General features: G+C 44.6%; 2 non-coding genes across 2 annotated transcripts; both read left to right on the top strand.

The window, feature by feature from the left end:
* Positions 1-9,946: 9,946 nt before the first annotated feature.
* On the top strand, positions 9,947-10,018 carry trnac-gca (transfer RNA cysteine (anticodon GCA)). The gene has a single exon. It is a non-coding gene; the product is annotated as a tRNA-Cys (tRNA).
* Positions 10,019-10,066: 48 nt separating this feature from the next.
* On the top strand, positions 10,067-10,207 carry LOC144686996 (U4 spliceosomal RNA). The gene has a single exon (XR_013578034.1). It is a non-coding gene; the product is annotated as a U4 spliceosomal RNA (small nuclear RNA).
* The last annotated feature ends 9,862 nt before the right edge of the window (positions 10,208-20,069 follow it).

Raw genomic sequence — 20,069 nt, 5'->3', positions numbered from 1 at the left:
GTAAGGAGGTGCCTTAAACAAGAGGAATAGATGCACGTGCAAGATTGTGTTAGTCTGAGGAGTGCTGCAGAAGAAGAAAAGTCAGAGTGAAGGGATTTGCACTTCAATGTGCTATGTCACTCACCATTTGAGCCCAGTTCAGGTAATTGAACCTCTTGAAGCACTGTACCTAGAAGAAGGCACCACACTCCTGCTGTTCACTTCTGCCACTTCCAGCCATGCCTGTTTGGCCTCTGAGGCTGTCTTCCTTTTTTCCCATCCACAGAGAACAGAATCTTTCTGTGGGCCCTTACCGCCTGCAGCATGATGTACAGGGGTGAGAACCACCCTCCCTTGTTGACACACCGTCGCCATGATAGCTGGCTCTCTCCTGACAGTTATGGAATGCTTCAATTCTGACCCTTGCAGGGTCCCTTTAGATGGTGAACCGTCAAAAGTCAACTGCGAGTCATCATTGCGCCTGCCTGCTCCAATTGGGAAATCTAGAAGTGGAATGCTAACGCCATGACTCAGCTAAAAAGCCACTAACCAATCCACTGCTCAAACTTCCAGGTTCCTGATGTGCTGTCGGCCTACCCCACTGTAAGCAGATCACAACGTTAAAATTCAGCCCTCTCTGTCTTTCACACGCTCCCATCTATTTGAAGTTGCAAACAGAAGACTTGGTAAGATGAAAGCAGGTACAACCATCGAGCTACTTTATTCTACAGCAACTGAACATACAGAACAACAATTATGATTGGGCTTGTTTAATTCAAATCTGTACAACCTGTCTTCATGTAACAGTGCAGCATCAACATCGTACATTTTCCCAAATCAGTGGGCCATTTTGCTTGATTTAAACAAAATAACTTCTAACCACTGGCCTGCATTCTAACATCCTGACCCTGGCGAAAGCTTTCCCAGCAGTCTTTGCATTAAAAAGCTGGCCATCTGAGTATTTTTGTGTCTCTCTTTTTAATCTCCCTTCCCTCACAAGCTGGGAGAGAGAGAGAGACACTCTGATAACCCATGACAAACACTCAAGACCAGAGATCTCCCATCACAATGGATTTGAGATAAAAGCAAAGAACTGCGGATGCTGGAAATCAAAAACAGAAACAGAAATACCTGGAAAAACTCAGCAGGTCTGGCAGCATCGGTGAAGAAGAGCACAGTTGACGTTTCGAGTCCTCATGACCCTTCAACAGAACTAAGTAAAAATAGGAAAGGGGTGAAATATAAGCTGGTTTAAGGGGGGGTGGTTGTTGGGACAAGAAACCAGTGATAGGTGGAGATAACCAAAAGATGTCACAGACAAGAGGACAAAGAGGTGTTGAAGGTGGTGATATTATCTAAAGGAATGTGCTAATTATGGGTAGAAAGCAGGACAAACAAGGTACAGATAGCCCTAGTGGGGGTGGGGTGGGATGAAGGAATACTAAAAAGGCTGAAAGGTAGAGATAAAACAATGGGTGGAAATACATTTAAAAATAATGGAAATAGGTGGGAAAAGAAAAATCTATATAAATTATTGGAACAAACAAAAAGGAGGGGGAAGAAACGGAAAGGGGGTGGGGATGGAGGAGAGAGTTCATGATCTAAAATTGTTGAACTCAATATTCAGTCCGGAAGGCTGTAAAGTGCCTAGTCGGAAGATGAGGTGTTGTTCCTCCAGTTTGCGTTGAGCTTCACTGGAACAATGCAGCTGGTGATAGACTGTCCACCAATATCCATTACAAGCCTACCAACTCCCACAGCTACCTCGACTACAGCTCCTCACACCCCGCTTCTTGTAAGGACTCCATCCCATTCTCTCAGTTCCTTCGCCTCCGTCGCATCTGTTCTGATGATGCCACTTTCAAAAACAGTTCCTCTGACATGTCCTCCTCCTTCCTTAACCGAGGTTTTCCACCCACGGTGGTTGACAGGCCCCTCAACCATGTCCGGCCTATCTCCCGCGCATCTGCCCTCACGCCTTCTCCTCCCTCCCAGAAACATGATAGGGTCCCCCTTGTCCTCACTCATCACCCCACCAGCCTCCACATTCAAAGGATCATCCTCCACCATTTCCGCCAACTCCAACATGATGCCACCACCAAACACATCTTCCCTTCACCCCCCCTGGCAGCATTCCATAGGGATCGTTCCCTCCGTGACACCCTGGTCCACTCCTCCATCACCCCCTACTCCTCAACCCCCTCCCACGGCACCTTCCCATGCAACCGCAGAAGATGCAACACCTGCCCCTTCACTTCCCCTCTCCTCACAGTCCAAGGGCCCAAACACTCCTTTCAAGTGAAGCAGCATTTCACTTGCACTTCTCAACTTAGTCTACAGCATTCGTTGCTCCCAATGCGGTTTCCTCTACATTGAAGAGACCAAACGCAGACTGGGTGACCGCTTTGCAGAACACCTTCGATCTGTCCGCAAGCATTACCCAGACCTCCCTGTCGCTTGCCATTTCAACACTCCACCCTGCTCTCATACCCACATATCTGTCCTTGGCTTGCTGCATTGTAATTGCCAGTGTTGTAGCTGTACTGGAACAGCTTGGCTAGGGGCACGGCAAGTTCTGGACCATAAGTCTTCAGTTTTATTGCCAGAATATTGTCAATATTTGCAGTATCCAGTGCCTTCATCAATTTCTTGATATCACATGGAGTGAATCAAATTGGCTGAAGACTGACATCTGTGATGCTGGGGACCTCCGGAGGAGGCCGAGATGGATCACCCACTCGGCACTTCTGGCTGAAGATTGGAGCAAATGCTTCAGCCTTATCTTTTGCACTGATGCGCGGGGTCCTCCATCATTGAGGATGGAGGTATTTGTGGAGCCTTCTTATCCAGTGACTTGTTTAATTGTCCATCATCATTCACGACTGGATGTGGCAGGACTTCTGAGCTTAGACCTGATCTGTTGGCTGTGGAATTGCTTAGCTCCTTCTATCACTTGCTGCTTATGCTGTTTGGCATGCAAGTAGTCCTGTGTTGTAGCTTCATCAGGTTGACACCTCATTTTTAGGTATGCCTGGTGCTGCTCCTGGCATGCCCTCCTGCACTCTTCATTGAACCAGAGCTGATGCCCTGGCTTGGTGGTAATGGTAGATTGGGGGATATGTCGGGTTATGAGGCTACAGGTTGTGGTTCAGTACAATTCTGTTGTTGCTGATGGTCCACAGCACCTCCAGTCTTGAGTTGCTAGATCTGTCTAAAATCACTTAGCATGGTGGTAGTGCCATACAACACAATGGAGGGCATCCTCAATGTGAAGGTGGGACTTCATCTCCACGTTACTGTGTGGCAGTCACTTATAGACTCATAGACGTCTACAGCACAGAAGGAGGCCATTCAGCCCACCAGCTGCTCAACAAAGATCTCATGACATTAATCCCATTTTTCAGTGCTTGGCCCATAGTCCTGGAGGCTATTGCAAACCCAAGTGAATATCTCAATACTTCTTAAATGTTACGAGAGTTTCTGACTCAACCACCCTTTCAGGCAGTGAGTTCCAGACTCCCACCACCCTCTGGGTGAAAAATTTTCTCCTCAACTCCCCTCTTAGTCTTCTACCTCTTAACTTAAATCTATGCCTCCTGGTTATTGACCCCTCTACTAATGGAAAAAGTGCCTTCCTATCCACCCTATCTATGCCCCTCATAATCTTATTTACGTCTGTCAGGTCCTCTCTCAACCTTCATTGCTCCAAGGAAAACAACTCCAGCCTATCCAATCTTTCCTCATAGCTCAGATCCTCCAGCCCAGGCAGCATCCTGGTAAATCTCCTCTGCATCCTCTCCAGTGCAATCACATCCTTCCTATAATGTGGTGACCTGAACTGCACGTAGTACTCCAGTTGTGGCCTAACCAGCATTTTATACAGTTCCAGCATAGCCTCCCTGCTCTTGTATTCTATGCCTCGGCTAATAAAGGCAAGTACCTCATATGCCTTCTTAACCGTCTTATCTACCTGCCCTGCTACCTTCAGGGATCTGTAGATATGAACACCAAGATCCCTCTGATCTTCAGTACTTTCCAGGATCCTACCATTCATAGTGTAATCCCTTGCTTTGTTAGCCCTCCCCAAGTGCATTACCTCACACTTTTCTGGGTTGAATTCCATTTGCCACTGCTCTGCCCACCTGACCAGTCCATTGCTATCCTCCTGAAATTTATGCCTATCCTCCTCACTATTTATTACTCTATCAATTTTCATGTCATCGCGAACTCCTTGGTCATGCCCCTTACATTTAAGTCCAAGTCATTTATGTACACCACAAACAGCAAGGATGCCAGCACCCGGGCCCTGCGGAACCCCACTGGAAACAGACTTCTAGTCACAGAAACATCCCTCTACCATCACCCTTCTGCCTCTTAGCCAATTTTGGATCCAATGTGCCACTTTGCCTTGGATCCCATGGGCTCCTACCAATACTGTCATGACAGATGCATCTGCGGCAGGCAGGTTGGTGAGGATGAGGTCAAGTATGTTTTTCCCTCTTGTTGGTTCCCTCACCACCTGCCACAGACCCAGTCTAGCAGCTATGTCATTTAGGACTCGACCAGCTCCGTCAGTAGTTGTGCTACCGAGCCACTTTTGATGATGGACATTGAAGTCCCCCGCCCAGAGTACATTCTGCCACTCTCAGTGCTTCCTCCAAGTGGTGTTTAATATGGGGGAGCACTGATTCAATAGCTGAGGGGGCGCAGAGGGGGGCAGTATGTGGTACTCAACAGGAGGTTTCCATTCCCATGTTTGACCTGATGACATGAGACAGGGCTGAGTTTGCCGTTGTCGTTTCCGGTGCCTAGGACGATGCCGGGTGTCCTTGCGGTTTCATTCCTTTTTTGTGACTTTGTAGCGATTTGATACAACTGAATGGCTTGCTAGGCCATTTCAGAGGGCATTTAAGAGTTGACTAAATTGCTATGGGTCTGGAATTACAGGTAGGCCAGACCAGGTAAGGAAGGCAGATTTCCTTCCCTAAAGGACATCAATGAAGCAGATGGGTTTTTACGACAATCAATTCAAGGTGATCAGTCAACTTTTAGTTCCAGATTTTTATTTGGGATTTGAACCCAGGTCCCAAGAGCATTACCCTGGGTCTCTGGATTATTAGTCCAGTGACAATACCACTACATCTCCTCCTCCCCTAAATAATATCATAGTATCAAGTGTTTATCTGTGCCCTCAGTTCATCTGCCTTATTCACTAGACTCCTTGCAATCGTGTCAAAGGCTGCAGGCAGGATGGGAAGGACCTGAAAGGATAATTCTCCTTTGTTACAGTCATATAGGATGTAATTTGTGACTTTGATAAGAGCTGCTTCGGTATTGTGACAGAGGCAGAAACCTGATTGAAGGGATTCAAACATAGGGTTTCAGGAAAGATGGGCACAAAGTTGGGAGGCGCCAGATGACTTTGTTGAGGAAAGGAAGGTTGGAGATGGGATGATAGTTTGCAAGGAAGCAGGGGTCAAGGGCTGGCTTTCTGAGGAGTTTGACGGCAGATTTTAAGGAGAGAGGAGCAGAACCTGAGAATAGAGAACTGTTAACAATGACAGCTATCATGGGAGCCAGTCAAGGTATACCTAATGTTTATAATTTAGTATTGTTAAAAATTATTCTTGAATGCACTTTTACAATGTAAGTTTTCTTTTCATTTTGAAAGCTTTTAGTCCATTCCACTTCATGTTTCTTCTTGCAAAATATCATTCCCCAACTGAGAGAATTTGCAAGTGATTTTTCCAATATTTCTGCTTTTCTGCAAATTGACCATTCAACTGTTTGGAAAGTTAGCATCTATTTGCCATTTCCTCAGGTGTTGTAGTTAAAATTATGAACTGACATGAAGAACTATGTAGTCAATTCTGTATCTTATCTCTCGTGGAACAAAATGCCAATGCAGCAAAGTTATGACTTTTGCTCATTGATCATAAATTGTAGAGCTAAAACACCCAACACACCTGGGCCAGAGGGGGGCCAACTGGGCCAGAAGAGGGACAACCGGTCATTTTTCATTAATTAGCAAACTTTTATGAAACATTATCTTACCTGCTGTCTATACTGCTCCAACTGTGGTGGACATTTTATAAGTCCATAATCTGCTTGAACCTCCAGCTCCTCTGAAGTAAGGAAGCGACCATAGAGGAGGAACTGCCTCATGAATTCTATTTTGTCATTCATCCACAGATAACTGTATTTGTCAAATGAAGTTTGGTATTTCTTTGCTTTGTCAACAGCTCTTTTCACTCTGTCCATGATCTCTTGACGCATCCTCACCAAATCGCTCATCTTATCCACTTCTTGCTGTGTGCGGAAATTAAAATATATTCAACCTTTTTCTACAAACTACTAAGGAACAAATGAATGCTTCAGCTTACACAAAGCTATTTTGCTAGTCAAAGTTATTTACTTAACGTTTCATAAGACATTTAATATTAGATCAATATAACAAAATTATTCAAGCTAACCCTGGATTAATCAATCTTTGGACAAATGGATAGATGTGATAAATTCAGTATATTTTCAAAGTTTATCAAGAAAAAATTGAATAGGAACACTTTACAAGAACAAAATATAGATTTGGATGAAGGAAATGCTTCAGCTCTTTTAATCACATACTTCCAGAAAAGAACACTACTATCTTCACATTACAGGAACTCAGTATCTTGGCCACTACTCTCTCTGACAAAACATCCCAGCTATCGACTGGCATTACCTCATCAAAGTATTATTTTAGATTGATTTCTATATTCTATTAAGTATTTTATTTGATTCTACAATGTCCCCTTAGACATCTCTCAAACTTAGAAAGCCTTTAGTATTTTCTTTGCCCTTTGAATGTGAGTAACACAATCAATTGTCCATCTCTAGTTGTGTTGAGAGTATCAAGAGTCACTATGTAGTTACCTCTTAACACTCAGGGCAGGAAAAAAAGTGTAAGTGGTTGCGCATAGGCAAAATCTAACATTTCAAAAGTTGTGCTGCTCGTTATTTATTAGTTATTTTCTTCAGACACATTTCCATCTTGTTGATTCCATTTGTTTTCTGTTTATCGAAGTTAAACAATTAGACATGTACTTGCCTCTGTGTCCACCTTGAATATGGGAACTATAATTGTCCATTTCTAGTCTACTGGATTCTTCCCATAAACTACTGGCTTCCTCAAAACAAGTGCTTCACAAATCCCCTCCTTTTTCTAGGTGAGCTGGTGTATAAGGGAATTTATTAGTTTCAGTTCCTTCATCTGAAGCAAAATCTTCACCTCCCTAATCCAGAATCCTGGGCCCACACAATGAGGGCTTAATGTTGAATGGTAGGCCTGGATTTTCCTCCTGTACATAGCTCTTCCTTTCTGGTAGGCTCACATCAGGTGTTGGAGGAAATTGGGACGACGATACATAGTACTGAATTCCCTGCTGCAAAAATAACTGTTGCAATTTTCCTGCACATGCAATACAGGCAACTCGCTGGAGGTAAATGGAATTTCATTATAGATTGATAGCTGAAGCTTGCTTTCCTTCCCCTACTACCTGTGGCCTAACTGAAAAAAACAATCACTGCAGCAAAAGTATCAAATAGGCAGATGCAATTTTAAAAAAGGTTACTCACAGGTTACTGTACTTGCTCAAATTTTGCTGTTAAAAACTTTTTTTGTTGCTTTCCTGGAACTTTCTCTACATCAATTTTCCTATTAGCTTCAGCATTACTGTTGGTGCCAGAGAATTTTTTGGGGGAGATTTAGCAATAATGCACAGGACATAATGGCCAGATTTTCCAGGCTCTCTGGGAACAGGTTCAGTGTACAGGATATCAGGATGGAAGACATTGTGCCAGATGCCCAACCTTGCCATGTCACTTCTTAATTTTCCTGACAACGGCCTGCGTAGCAGGATGACTTCGCATGTGGACACAGGATTACATGTAGGATCACATGGGAAATATGATACAGAAACAGACCATTCGCCTCAACCAGTCCATGCCAATGTTTATGGTCCACTCAAGTCTCCTCCAATATTTTTTCATCCAAATCTAACATTGTAACCATCTACTCCCTTCTCCCTCATATGCTTTTCTAGGTTCCCTCTAAATGTATCTATATTAGTCACCTCAACCATTCCCTGTGGTAACGAGTTCCACATTCTCATCACTCTTTGAGTAAAGAGGTTTTTTCTGAATTCCCCATTGGATTTCTTGGTGACTCACTTCTATTGATGGCCTCTAGTTATGCTCCTTCCCACAAGAGGATACATTCTCTCCGTGTCCACTCAATCAAAACCTTTCATAATTTTAAAGACCTTTATTAGTCCACCCCTCAACCTTCCTCTTTCAAGAGAGATGAGACCCAACCTGTCAATCCTTTCTTAATATGTAAAGCCTTGCATTTCTGGTATCATCCTTGTAAACCTTCTCAGTATCCTCTCCAGTGCTTCAGTATCCTCTTTATAATATGGCAACCAGAACTACATTAAGTATTCTAACCAAGGTTCAGTACAGCTTTAGCATAACTTCCGTATGAGACAGGAAGCTAATTAAGGCAATTACTTGACCAATAAAGAGGAATTTTACAGAATTAATTGAATTTTGCAAATGGTGCATGAAGGCTTCAGAGCTTTGCCCAGTAAAAGTAGGCTGCAAGCAAGCGGGAACTCAGTGCTGGCTTTCTTAGCCAGCCATCGTGAGAACCAAAGTGGTGTGCCAGGGAGGGTGGAGCAGAATGGGCACTGGCAAACAAAGGAGGAGGTGGGGGGAAGGTGCCAGCACTGAGGGGGCATGCTGCCAGTGTCCCATCTGGGCACTGGCACTTTAACACAAGAAACAGGTGGGAGGAAAAGGGCAGAGGTTGGTATGTTGCATAAGAGCCCTGGTGCACTGAGGCCATCTACCAGGGCTTCATTCACCCAGGCTAAGGGGCCTCCAGAGAGCAGGGGCTGCAGCAGAGAGGGAGAGAGGTCCAGCTACATGCATGCCAAGTGTTTGTTTTAGTAATTTGTTATGTGAAATCTTGTTGGGTCATTCTTTCAGCTAATACCTGGAAGTTCGAATCTCTTTATAAATGGTATTGATCTCAAAAGAGATTACAGCACAAGGTGGCATTTGACCGAGTGTGGCATCAAGGAGACCGAGCAAAATCAAAGTTAATGGGAGTTAGGGGGAAAGCTCTCCACAGGTTGAAGTCATACCTAGCAAAAGGAAAATGGTTGTGGTTGTTAAACATTCACTTTCTCCACCACCACCGCACAGTGGCAGCAGTATGGACCATAGTAAATTTACTATTTACTGTAGCAAATCACCAAGCTTCTTTGACAAGACCTTCCAAACTCTCAACCCCTACCATCTGGAAGGATAAGAGCAGCAGATGCATGGGAACACCGCTACCTGCAAGTGCCCCTCCAAGTCACACACCATTCTAACTTGCAACAATGTTGCTGTTCCTTCAACATCACCGGATGAAAATCCTCGAACTCCCTTCCTAACAGCACCAGGGGTGTGCCAAGACACTTGGATTGCAGTGTTTCAGGAAGGTGGGTCACCATCACATTCTTAAGGACAGTTAGGAATGGGCAATAAAGGCTGCCCTTGCCAACAATGCCCACATCCCATGAACAAATAAAAAATTGTCTTAACTTCTACTGAGCAGGGTGCAGTTGACCATCCTATATCATCATCCATGCTCCATTTAAGAACACCATCACCTTTTGAACAGGAAAGTGTGTTCCTTCCTTAAAGTGCAGAGGAGTGCAAGCTGAAGCACTTCCAAGCACACTATCTGTTTTCAATTGTATATTAATTGAGTTTAATTGGTTGCAGCTGATGGGCATTATTTGGGCATTCTCTTGAGTCCCATATAATGGCGCAACGGTAGCGTGTCTGACTCCAGATCCAAAGGTTGCGTGTTCAAATCATGTGAGGCTCGTGGTGTTTTACAATAGCTGAAGTTCCTGGATTTTGAAGCTCCCTGTGAGGGGATATAGCTCAGTGGTAGAGCATTTGACTGCAGATCAAGAGGTCCCTGGTCCAAATCCAGGTGTCCCCTGATTTCCATAAACAATGGTTGGAAATGTGCATGCTTTCCTTTATAAAAAGCTTTGCACAGTGGCAGTATCGTAGCCGATGAGGTTTAACCGAGGCATGATTATTGCTTATTGAAAACTTTTCCCAATACCCCGCTATGACGACTTGAAATAGAGTTGGCAATGGCAATTTTTGATAGTCTCTGTGGAGACTGAAAAAAAATAGATAGACAGAGGGTCAGCTGTGGATCAGTGACTCTTGCCCTGAGTCAGAAGCTTGTGGGTTCAAATCCCACTCCAGGCATTTGGGCACATAACCTAAGCCCAATCGTTCAATGTTTCAAGTGCTGCACTGTTAGAGGTGCTGCCTTTCAGACAAGACATTAAATCAAGGCCATGTCTGCCTTCTCAAGTTAAAGATCCCATGGTCTCCTAACCCTGATGCTTATTGCCACATCCCATCTTTGCCCAACCGATCCAGCATAGACCATGGATCAAATCCTGAGCCTTCTAATCTATATGGCTTTGTGGATCAGTCTTACAAGAAGTACGGAGACACAGATTGAAACTGTGGTTGTGGAGTTCAGAGGAACATGCTTATATTGTGCAATTCAGCAAATAAATATAAAAGTGTGTAATGTTTGGGTCCAGTTCTACCCTCCACAAACTGGCTTTCCGGAACAGAACTGCTGTTGCCATTCTTCTTGTATTTTACACCAAAACAATATACACTCACTGTCAACTCATATCAGGCAAGTATATGGATGGCTGGTTGAAGATGAGAATTACTCTCTGCAACACTGGGTCATGATTCTAATTCACTTCCCAACATCTCTGATGCAATGCAACAAAATTTATGGTGTTGATCACTATTTTCACACCCTAGCCCTATGTTTCCCAGAAGAAAAAAACAGTTCAGACCAGTGCTCTTATTTCCCAGTTTTTACTGGTGTTCCTTTTTAAGGTGTTCAGACCAGTATTCTTATTTCCCAGGGAAGAATTTTCGAGTCGGTGAGGGGGCGGCGGAGCCCACTCGCTGATGCATAAAATAACGCGTGGTGACGTTGGGCGGGCGTCCCGACATCACCACGTCATTTAGATTTTCAGTTCGGCGGGTGTGCGGCTGAGTCAGCTGCACGCCCACTGAACTGTCAAAGGCCTATTAAGGCCTGTTAAAAACTAATTGAATTAATAAAATGAGCTGCCCGTCCAACTTTAAGATGACGGGCAGGCGAAGAGCCCAGGCCGCCTTTGCATTTTTCATTAAAACCTCATCCACGGGCAGGATGAGGTTTCATGAAGTGTTTAAAAATTCGATTAATTTTTTTTTTAATTCATTGACATGTCCCAGCTCATGTGACACTGTCATATGAGGGGACACATTTTAAAAGTTTTTAATTTCTTTATTTAAATGTTTAAACCATAAACTAATCTCCCTGAGGCACCTCTGTATAAAATGGTGGCACGGACCTGATCGGGGGGCACCAATCGGGTTCGCGCCCGCTCCAGCCCACCCCCGCACAACCCCCCTCAATGGGGGGAAAATTCTGCCCCCGGTTTTTACCATTTTTTATTTCTGGGTTTCTCACCCAGTTTTACTTTCTCTTTCCTATCTTAAGGGTCACCTTTACATCACTCTCTTATCTGAGTCAGTAAGCTATGGGTTTAAGACAAAAACAGAATTACCTGGAAAAACTCAGCAGGTCTGGCAGCATCAGTGGAGAAGAAAAGAGTCGACGTTTCGAGTCCTCATGACCCTTCAACAGAACTGATTCAAGCCCTGTTTCAGGGACTCATGCACATAATCCAGGTGGTCACTTTGATGCAGTACTGAAGGAGTGCTGCAGTATCGGTGGCACCATCTTTCAGGTGAACTGAGACCCTGTCTGCCCTCCCGGGTGGTATAAAAGATTCCATTGTAATGTTCCAAAAAAGTTCTCCATCACCAACGATTGGTCATCTGGTTACTAATTGTGAGTAGGATCTTGCTGCTGCATTTCTCACATTAACCCTTCAAAACTACTTCAATGGCTGTAAATTATGTTTGGCCAACCTGAAATCATATCGGCCTGAATTTTTCAGGCGGTGGGCAGGCTCAGCGGGAGCAGGCGGGGGTGGAGCCGATTGCCACCCACAATTGGCTCCGCGCTGCCAGTTTATGCAGGCGGGCCAATTAAGGCTGGCCCAGCGTAACATTGGACGGGCAGCATTAACAATTACACTAATTACTTTGTTAATGGCCTTAATAAGCCGTTTACATTTCGGCGGGCGCGCAGCCAACTCCGGCGCACGCCCGCCGAACAAAATATTGCGGGACTGCACGATGACATCAGGATGTATGCCCAACGTCACCGTGCGTCATTTTACACGTTGGCGTGTTGGGCCCACCCCCACATGCCAACTGAAAAATCCTGCCCATGAGGACCTACATAAATGCAAGCTCCTTCTTTTAGCGAAATTAATCTAATGAGAGTTATATTACCTGATAGGTGTCAACGCCGAGATGTTTTGCTACTCTTTTTACTTTAGAGGCCATTTTGTATATATCATTTATTAATTCTTCTATGAGATCATAAAAATTATTATTCATTTCCAGGTCCAAGGGAGGATTGAATGACAATTCACAGCCATGAAGGACCAGCTGCACTTCAAACAGAGGTGGCGATTTTGGCAAAATTTCTGTGCATTCAATTAGATACTGAAGGAAGGATTTAATAGCAATGAAGAATCCATCCAAAATGATGTGATCAATGTACTCAGTGTAGACCTTCCACTCATCAGCTTGGGGATCAGCACGGAACAGATGAAGATTATCCTACAAACAGAAAAAAACATGTCAATTTCTTACAACATAAGGAATGGTTAACATCTGCAAATATTGAATGCAATTCCATTCTGGCTACCAGGAGATAGTTTAACTAAAAAACCAAAGGGAAAAAAGACATGTCCCAATGAAATTAACTAAAAATGCAACATTGCTTTTCTAAAGTACTCTACTAAAATCAAAAATATCTTACAGTTCAATGTTTCAAAACAAAAGCAATTTAAGATGATCATTTACCAGGGAAAAGACAAGTCCATCAGGGTCTTATCTAATTGATGGAAATGTAGTTCATCACAAATATTTTGAGTCTGGTTTATGCAACTACTTAAAAGTCACAACGGTTGAAATATTTTGACAGAAAAGTGCCAGTTAAGTGAAAGCAATACAGATTTACCCAGATAGCAGTTTGAGACAAAATTTAAACTTTTTAACCTAAACATTAAATATATCTCTGAAATAAAAGTCCTGTAAATTTCTAAAGGAAAAATGCATGCAATGTTTATAATGCAAGCATCACATAACCTGCAAATTTAATCAAAGTTAAAAAAGGCGGCAAAGATGAATCCTGGAAGATCAGGTTTACTGCAGGTCAACTTGATTCAAAATAAGTTAGATTTCCAGAGAGCGGTAATATAAAAGATATTAAATTCTGAACATGTATTTATACACATACACAGACACAGACACATATATGAGGAAACCCTGGTGCAGTATTATACAGGCCCCCACCAGCAGGTTTACAGGCGGGTGGGGGGTTACACCAGTAAACAGTGGTCACTTAAGAACTGCTTCCCAGCCCAGCCTCAACTCAGGGATGGGGTGGGATGTGGGGGGAGAGGGGAGGCCCAGCAGATTTTCCTTCTTGAGCCTCGGCCTGGGCAGGTTGAGCAGGGGGTGCGGGAGGGGGCGTGCTCCCAGTTCTGGCCTTCTTTTGAGATTGGGTGCCTCCTGCAAGGTCTGGGCCCCTCCCCCTCAGGTGCTCACTCCCCGCCTGTCCTTCAAATCACGACTCCCACCCACCTCATCCCTACCCTGCCCAGGCCTCTCCTTCCCTCCTCTCTGCGAGATCCCAGCCTTCCCTGTGTCTTGGTGCTTTGGCACTTTCACCCTGGGGACTGCTTGTAGTCCCAGCAGTGGCCACTGCTCCCAGTGGTGCTGCTGGGACTGCAGAGTTGCCGATCAATCAGATTGGCTGGCAGCTCTCTGAGGCAGGGCTTCCACCTGAGTGAGGGACGGAGGTCTTGCCTCCAAATAATTATCACTCCTCATTAAATGGCTGCAGGACAGACCTGATTGGCAAGGATGTGTTCCCTGCTGACTTCTCATTGGAAAAGTTTACACATAGAGGCAAGAGGCATGGCTGAGGTGTTAAATGAATACTTTGCATCTGTCTTTATCTACGAGGCAGATACTGCCCAGGCCATGGCGACAGAGGAGGAAATGCAGTCGCTAGAAGTGTTTAAAATTGATAAGGAGGAGGTATTGGATAAGCTGTCGGTACTTAAAGTTGATAAAGCACTGGGACCAGATGAGATGTATCCAAGAATATTGAAGGAAGTGAGAGTGGAAATTGCAGAGGCACTGGCCATAATCTTTCAATGTTCCCTGGATTCAGGGGATGTGCGGGAGGACTGGAGAATTGCAAACATTACGCCCTTGTTCAAAAAAGGCTGTAAAGATCTGCCCTGCAATTACAGACCAGTCAGTTTAACTTCGGTGGTGGGGAAATGTCGAGAAACAATTATTCGGGATAGAATTAATAGTCTGAATTGATCTGGAAGAGCATGAATTTGTTAAAGGAAAATCTAACTAATTTGCTGGAGTTTTTTGAAGAGGTAACAGAGATGGTTGATGAGGGCAAGGCCGTTAATGTGATGTGGTTGATGTGGACTTCCAAAAGGCATTCGATACAGTGCCACACAACAGACTTGTGAGGAAAGTTATAGGTCATGGAATAAAAGGGACAGTAGCAACGTGGATACAAAATTGGCTGAGGGATAGGAAACAGAGAGTAATGGTTAATGGGTATTTTTCACGCTGGAAGAAGGTTTTTAGTGGAGTTCCCCAGGGGTCAGTATTGGGACCCTTGCTCTTCCTGATATATATAAATGATCTAGATCTTGGTGTACAGGGGACAATTTCAAAGTTTGCGGATGACACAAAACTTGGGAGAACTATAAACTGTGAGGAGGACAGTGTAGAACTTCAAAAGGACATTGACAGATTGGTGGAGTGGGCAGATAGGTGGCAGATGATGTTCAATGCGGAGAAGTGTGAGGTGATACACTTTGGTATAAAGAACATGGAGAGACAGTGTAAAATAAAAGATACTATTCTAAAGGGTGTGCAGGAGCAGAGAGACCTGAGTGTATATGTACATAAGTCATTAAAGGTGGCAGGACAGATAGAGAGAGCTGTTTCTAAAACATACAGTATTCCAGGCTTCATTAATAGTGGCATAGAGTGGAAGAGCAGGGAGGTTATGCTAAATTTATATAAGACACTTGTTAGACCTCAGCTGGATTATTGTGTACAGTTCTGAGTGCCACACTATAGGAAGGATGTGAATGATTCCAGGGATCAGACACTTCATTTATGAGGAAAGATTGGAGAAGTTGGGACTGTTTTCCTTGGAGAGGAGAAGGCTGAGAGGAGACTTGATAGAAGTTTTCAAAATCACGAGAGGTCTGGACAGAGTAGATAGGGAGAAACTGTTCCCGCTCATAAACAGATTGCGAGGGCACAGTTTTAAAGTGCTTTATAAAAGAAGAAAATGCGAGGTGAGAAAAAACCTCTTCACACACGAGTGGTTCGGGTCTGGAATTCACTGCCTGGAAGTGTGGTGGAGGCAGGTTCAATTGAGGCATTCAAGAGGGCATTGAATGATTATCTAAATAGAAACAATGAGCAGGATTACGGGGAAAAGGTAGGAGATTGGCACTAAGTTAAAATGTTCAGAGAGCCTGTGCAGACATGATGGGCTGAATGGCCTCCTTCTACACCATAACAATTCTGTGATTCTGTGATTCTGATCTTTAAATATTAGCAGTTCAGGTGTGATGTACAAAGGCATATAAAGGTAGGTTCATTTAATCGTTTGTTAAAGCATAGAGCAATGCATTATTTGTATTTAAAGAGCAAGCATCCTTCATATCAGTTTATACAATAGGATAAATTTTAAAATGCTAAACATAAAAGAGCTCCTTGTACCAAAGGACAATTTCTGCATGGATTCCTGAATGCATAAAGGAAAGCAGGAGAAGCAGCAAGTAGTTCTGTAAAAGTAGCATTTCGCATCTTTCCATCACCAGTACCTAACCCAAAGTTTTTGTGATATCTTAATAATCCTTAAATTTTTATAGCAAATGCATTACTGCTTTTTTAGATTTAGATGATTCTAAAAGCCCAAAATGTAACATATGGTTAAAAATTCTTTACAATTAAGAAAGTCACTGAAAACATTCTGATATCAACCAGAATTTTGTCTTTGACCTAATCAATCCAAAATAGACCATCATCTATGTCAGTGGATGTTGTATCCCCAAACTTGCTCCAAACAATTATATCAGAAACCTAATTTATATATTATGGTGCATTAAAAACACTGACCTTGACCAGTTGGTGAATTGATTCTCCTCCGTCTTGAATCAATTTGTAGTATTTTATCATTTTTTCCTCCTTATCAAGGCAGAACTTATCAGATTCATATTTATTATGCAGAAAAAACAACGCATCATTCCAGTTATGCACTATTGAGTGTATTTTCTCCACATTACATTTGATTTTCTGCACTCTGCTGTTCACATCTTGTATAATATCTCTAGTCTGCTGGATATATTCCCATGAATCCTCAGTCTGCCATGTTAGGGTTTCCAAAGCAGGTCTCAGCTGTTTATTAATCTTCTCTAATTCCTGCTCAACAAGTGGAAATTCCACTTCCAGTACAGAAGTATGTAGTTTATTGTAGAGCTCAATGATGAGTTTCCAGTTTCGAATATACTGTCAAAGAAACACACGACAGTTTGTCAAATAAATCAAAAAGTAAAGCTAATTTCATAATTTTAAAATGCTTTTATCATCTAATGCAAATTTTACCTTGGTAACAGTTTAAATAAATCCAAAATAAACCACAGTACGTTCCTATAAGGAATAGAACTAAAGCTGGTTTTATTATTGAATGAAAAAAAATCTAACCACAATGCTTATTCTTAGTATTATATACAAGCTATATTTTTCTTTGGCATAATTCAGTTAAAGAAGCCCTAAGATTACAAGATAAAGAAAATTTGACTTATCCATACAGAAAAAACATTATAATAAAAATAAATTACTGCAGATGCTGGAAATCTGAATTAAAAACAAAAAGTGCTAGAAAAACTCAGCAGTCTGGCAGCATCTGTGGATTGAGAAACAGAGTTCATGGCCGGAATGTTCCGGCCGCGTTGGCGACAGGTGTCATGGCAAGTGGGTGAGCGGTGGGGAGGGGGGGGCTGTGGGGTGCAGTGCACGCTGTCGTGAAATCAGTTTGCGATTGTCCACTCCACCCGTCAATGGGGGGGCCATGTTTCCAGCTGCCGCACATTGGGAACGTCATTTTAATGTATTTCCATTTAATTATAAGCCCTGCTCATCAGAATTATCCCCCCACGTCAAATTTACCACCCACCTTGACGTGACTTCAGAACGGTGTGATTTACGACTATCTTTAAAAGGCTTGCACCTGGCGACCTGAACTTCAAGGGGAACTCGGAAGTGAGTGCTCACAGTCATCGCCCATAGGACATCAAGGAAGAGGCGCAACGCATTCAAGGGGGGCATGGGCAAGTCGCTTTTTCCCAGCTGGCTTTCAGTGCGGTGCCAGGGCTCCAATATGGGTCAGACCAGGGGTGGGGGGCAAGACAGCACAGACTGAAGGAAATACTCAAGCGCATGCCGGAGAGGTGGGGGTGTGGAGTGTGAGGGGAGCGGTCACATACTTGGAAAACCTTGTCAAAAGTGAGCATTCTTCCACAGCTGAGACCGTTCAGCAGCAGCTCCATTGACGTGCTTGGAGTCGGGCCTCTGAAGATTTTCTGCCGACTCAAGCAACGCAAAAACATGAGAACGTCACCAAATGTTCCAGAAATGTTCACTCCTCGGACGCAGACTCCAAAATAATGTGTGTTTTGGGGGGAAAGCAGAATAATTGGCCGACTGGACAAGTTGTACAATTCCGTTGCGAAAAGTGGCCATGGCGCAGTCACTGGTGGAGGTGCTCACAGCCCTTTTCAATGCCTTTATTAAGGTTTGGACCAGTATCCATTATGGTTCAAGCTAACAGCGTAGCCTTGCAGTGTGGGTTAGGAGAATACCTGTGCCTGAGCTGAGAGCACAGCATGCAGTCCAATGGGCAAGGCTGCTGCCAATCAGTCAGGTGGAGTGGGGCAGAGGTGGGTGGGGTTTCGGACAGCCAATGAGCGCATTACACACTGGCTATCCAAGTGGCCTTCAGACTTAACCAAGAGAGGTTCTTAATACAACCATGCTAACCCACGTGTCTCCCTCGTTGATTCTGCAGGAGGAGAACATTAGGATCATGCAGCCTGGTGAGATAGCGATATTCCTCATGGCTTACAGAGACTAGGAAAGAAGGAGAGCGGCAGAGGTGCCTGACTGGGCAAAGGGAGGAGCAGCTCTCTCAAGATCAAGGGGAAGCAAGGCCTGCTGTGCATGCAGCTGAAGACCCACAGCAAGCCGTCGCTCGTAGGCACATTGCTAGAACCAGGGTCTATAGATGGTCTTTATCATTCCTGCAGATGACCGAGAACCGGTGTCGCCAAAGATTGCACATGTCTAGGGAACTGGTCAGTCACATATACCACTTGCTGCGGAATTTGGTGCCACGGGGACCTGGACGGCATCCACTGCCAGTGGCCGTGAAAGTGACTGCGGCGCTCAATTTTTATGCCAGTGGCTCCTTCCAGGGCTCTATAGGTAACCTATGTGGGATCTCGCAAGTCTCCTCGCACAAGTGTATCCAGTAGGTCATGGACACCATCTTCACCAAGGTACAGAACTTTGCGAATTTCACCCAGGATCAGGAAATCCAGGAGGCAAGAGTGCTGGGATTTGTGCAGACCTCTGGTTTCCCACCAGAGTGGTTCAGGGCGCCATCGACTGCACTCACGTGGCGCTCAGATCTCCCTGGTAACAAGCAGTCAACTACATCAACTGCAAGGGCTTCCACTCGCTAAATGTTCAGCTGGTGTGCGACCACCACAATCATATCCTACAGTTCTGCCCACAATTCCCAGGCAGCGTCGACGACTCCCACATCCTGAGCAGGTCTCAGATCCCTGACATCTTCCAGGGTCCACAGAGGCTGCAGGAATGGCTCCTCTCTCCAACAGAGGACATGGCTGATGGTGCCGTGCGGCGGCCTCAGGCTGCAGCAGAGAGACGGTACTACAAGGCTCGTGTCACAACCTGGACTTTGGTGGCGTAAACAATAGGCATTTTGAAAATGAGGTTCCAGTGACTCGACAGGTCTGGTGGAGCACTACAATACAGTCCACCGAGGGTGTTGCACATCATTGTCTCTTGCTGCGTACTCCACAATCTGGCGCCACAACAGGGTGGAGTGGGGGGAGGACCTGGCTGAGGAGATGGAGCAGCTGGACATCTCCTTCGATGAGGAAGACAGCAAAGGGGATGATGATGACGAGGCCCTCAAAGGCAAGGGTGCCGGCTATGAGGCCATCGTACTGGCCAGGCGAGGTAGGCGCTCGGGAAGCCCTCATAGCCATAAGTTTCATGGAGAAAGATGACGAGATGCAGTGAGGACAGTCCTGATATCCTCACCTTGCATCTGTAAATGTTTGACTCCTGTATGGCTGATGGCAGCGCACATACCCTCAGTGCTCAGGCTGATGTCATGGAGACGCAGCAGAGGCCCTAATAGATGCTCAATTCCAGGAAGGTGATGACAACATGCAGTGAGGACACTCCATAGGTCTTCACATCGTCTCTGTGAATGTCTGACTCCTGTCTGGCCGAGGGCAGCTCGCTTGCGCTTTGTGATCAGGGTCACATCATGGAGATGCAGCCATGAAACTTTAAAAGCACCTGATCCTTTGTCCGCCTTCAGCACCTGAGCCCTTCAGGAGCACACCATCACCGGTCACAGATGCTGAAGAGATGGGGGCCAGCCCCACCTCTAAGGTGCTGAGAGCCACAGAGAGAATGAGGGAACTCTGTGACACCTGCCCACG

The sequence above is a fragment of the Cetorhinus maximus genome, chromosome 11 (genome assembly GCF_964194155.1).
Source record: "Cetorhinus maximus chromosome 11, sCetMax3.hap1.1, whole genome shotgun sequence".
Taxonomy (NCBI): Eukaryota; Metazoa; Chordata; class Chondrichthyes; order Lamniformes; family Cetorhinidae; genus Cetorhinus; species Cetorhinus maximus.
Note: the sequence above shows the minus strand (reverse complement) of the source record. Positions and strands in the feature narration are given on the sequence as shown.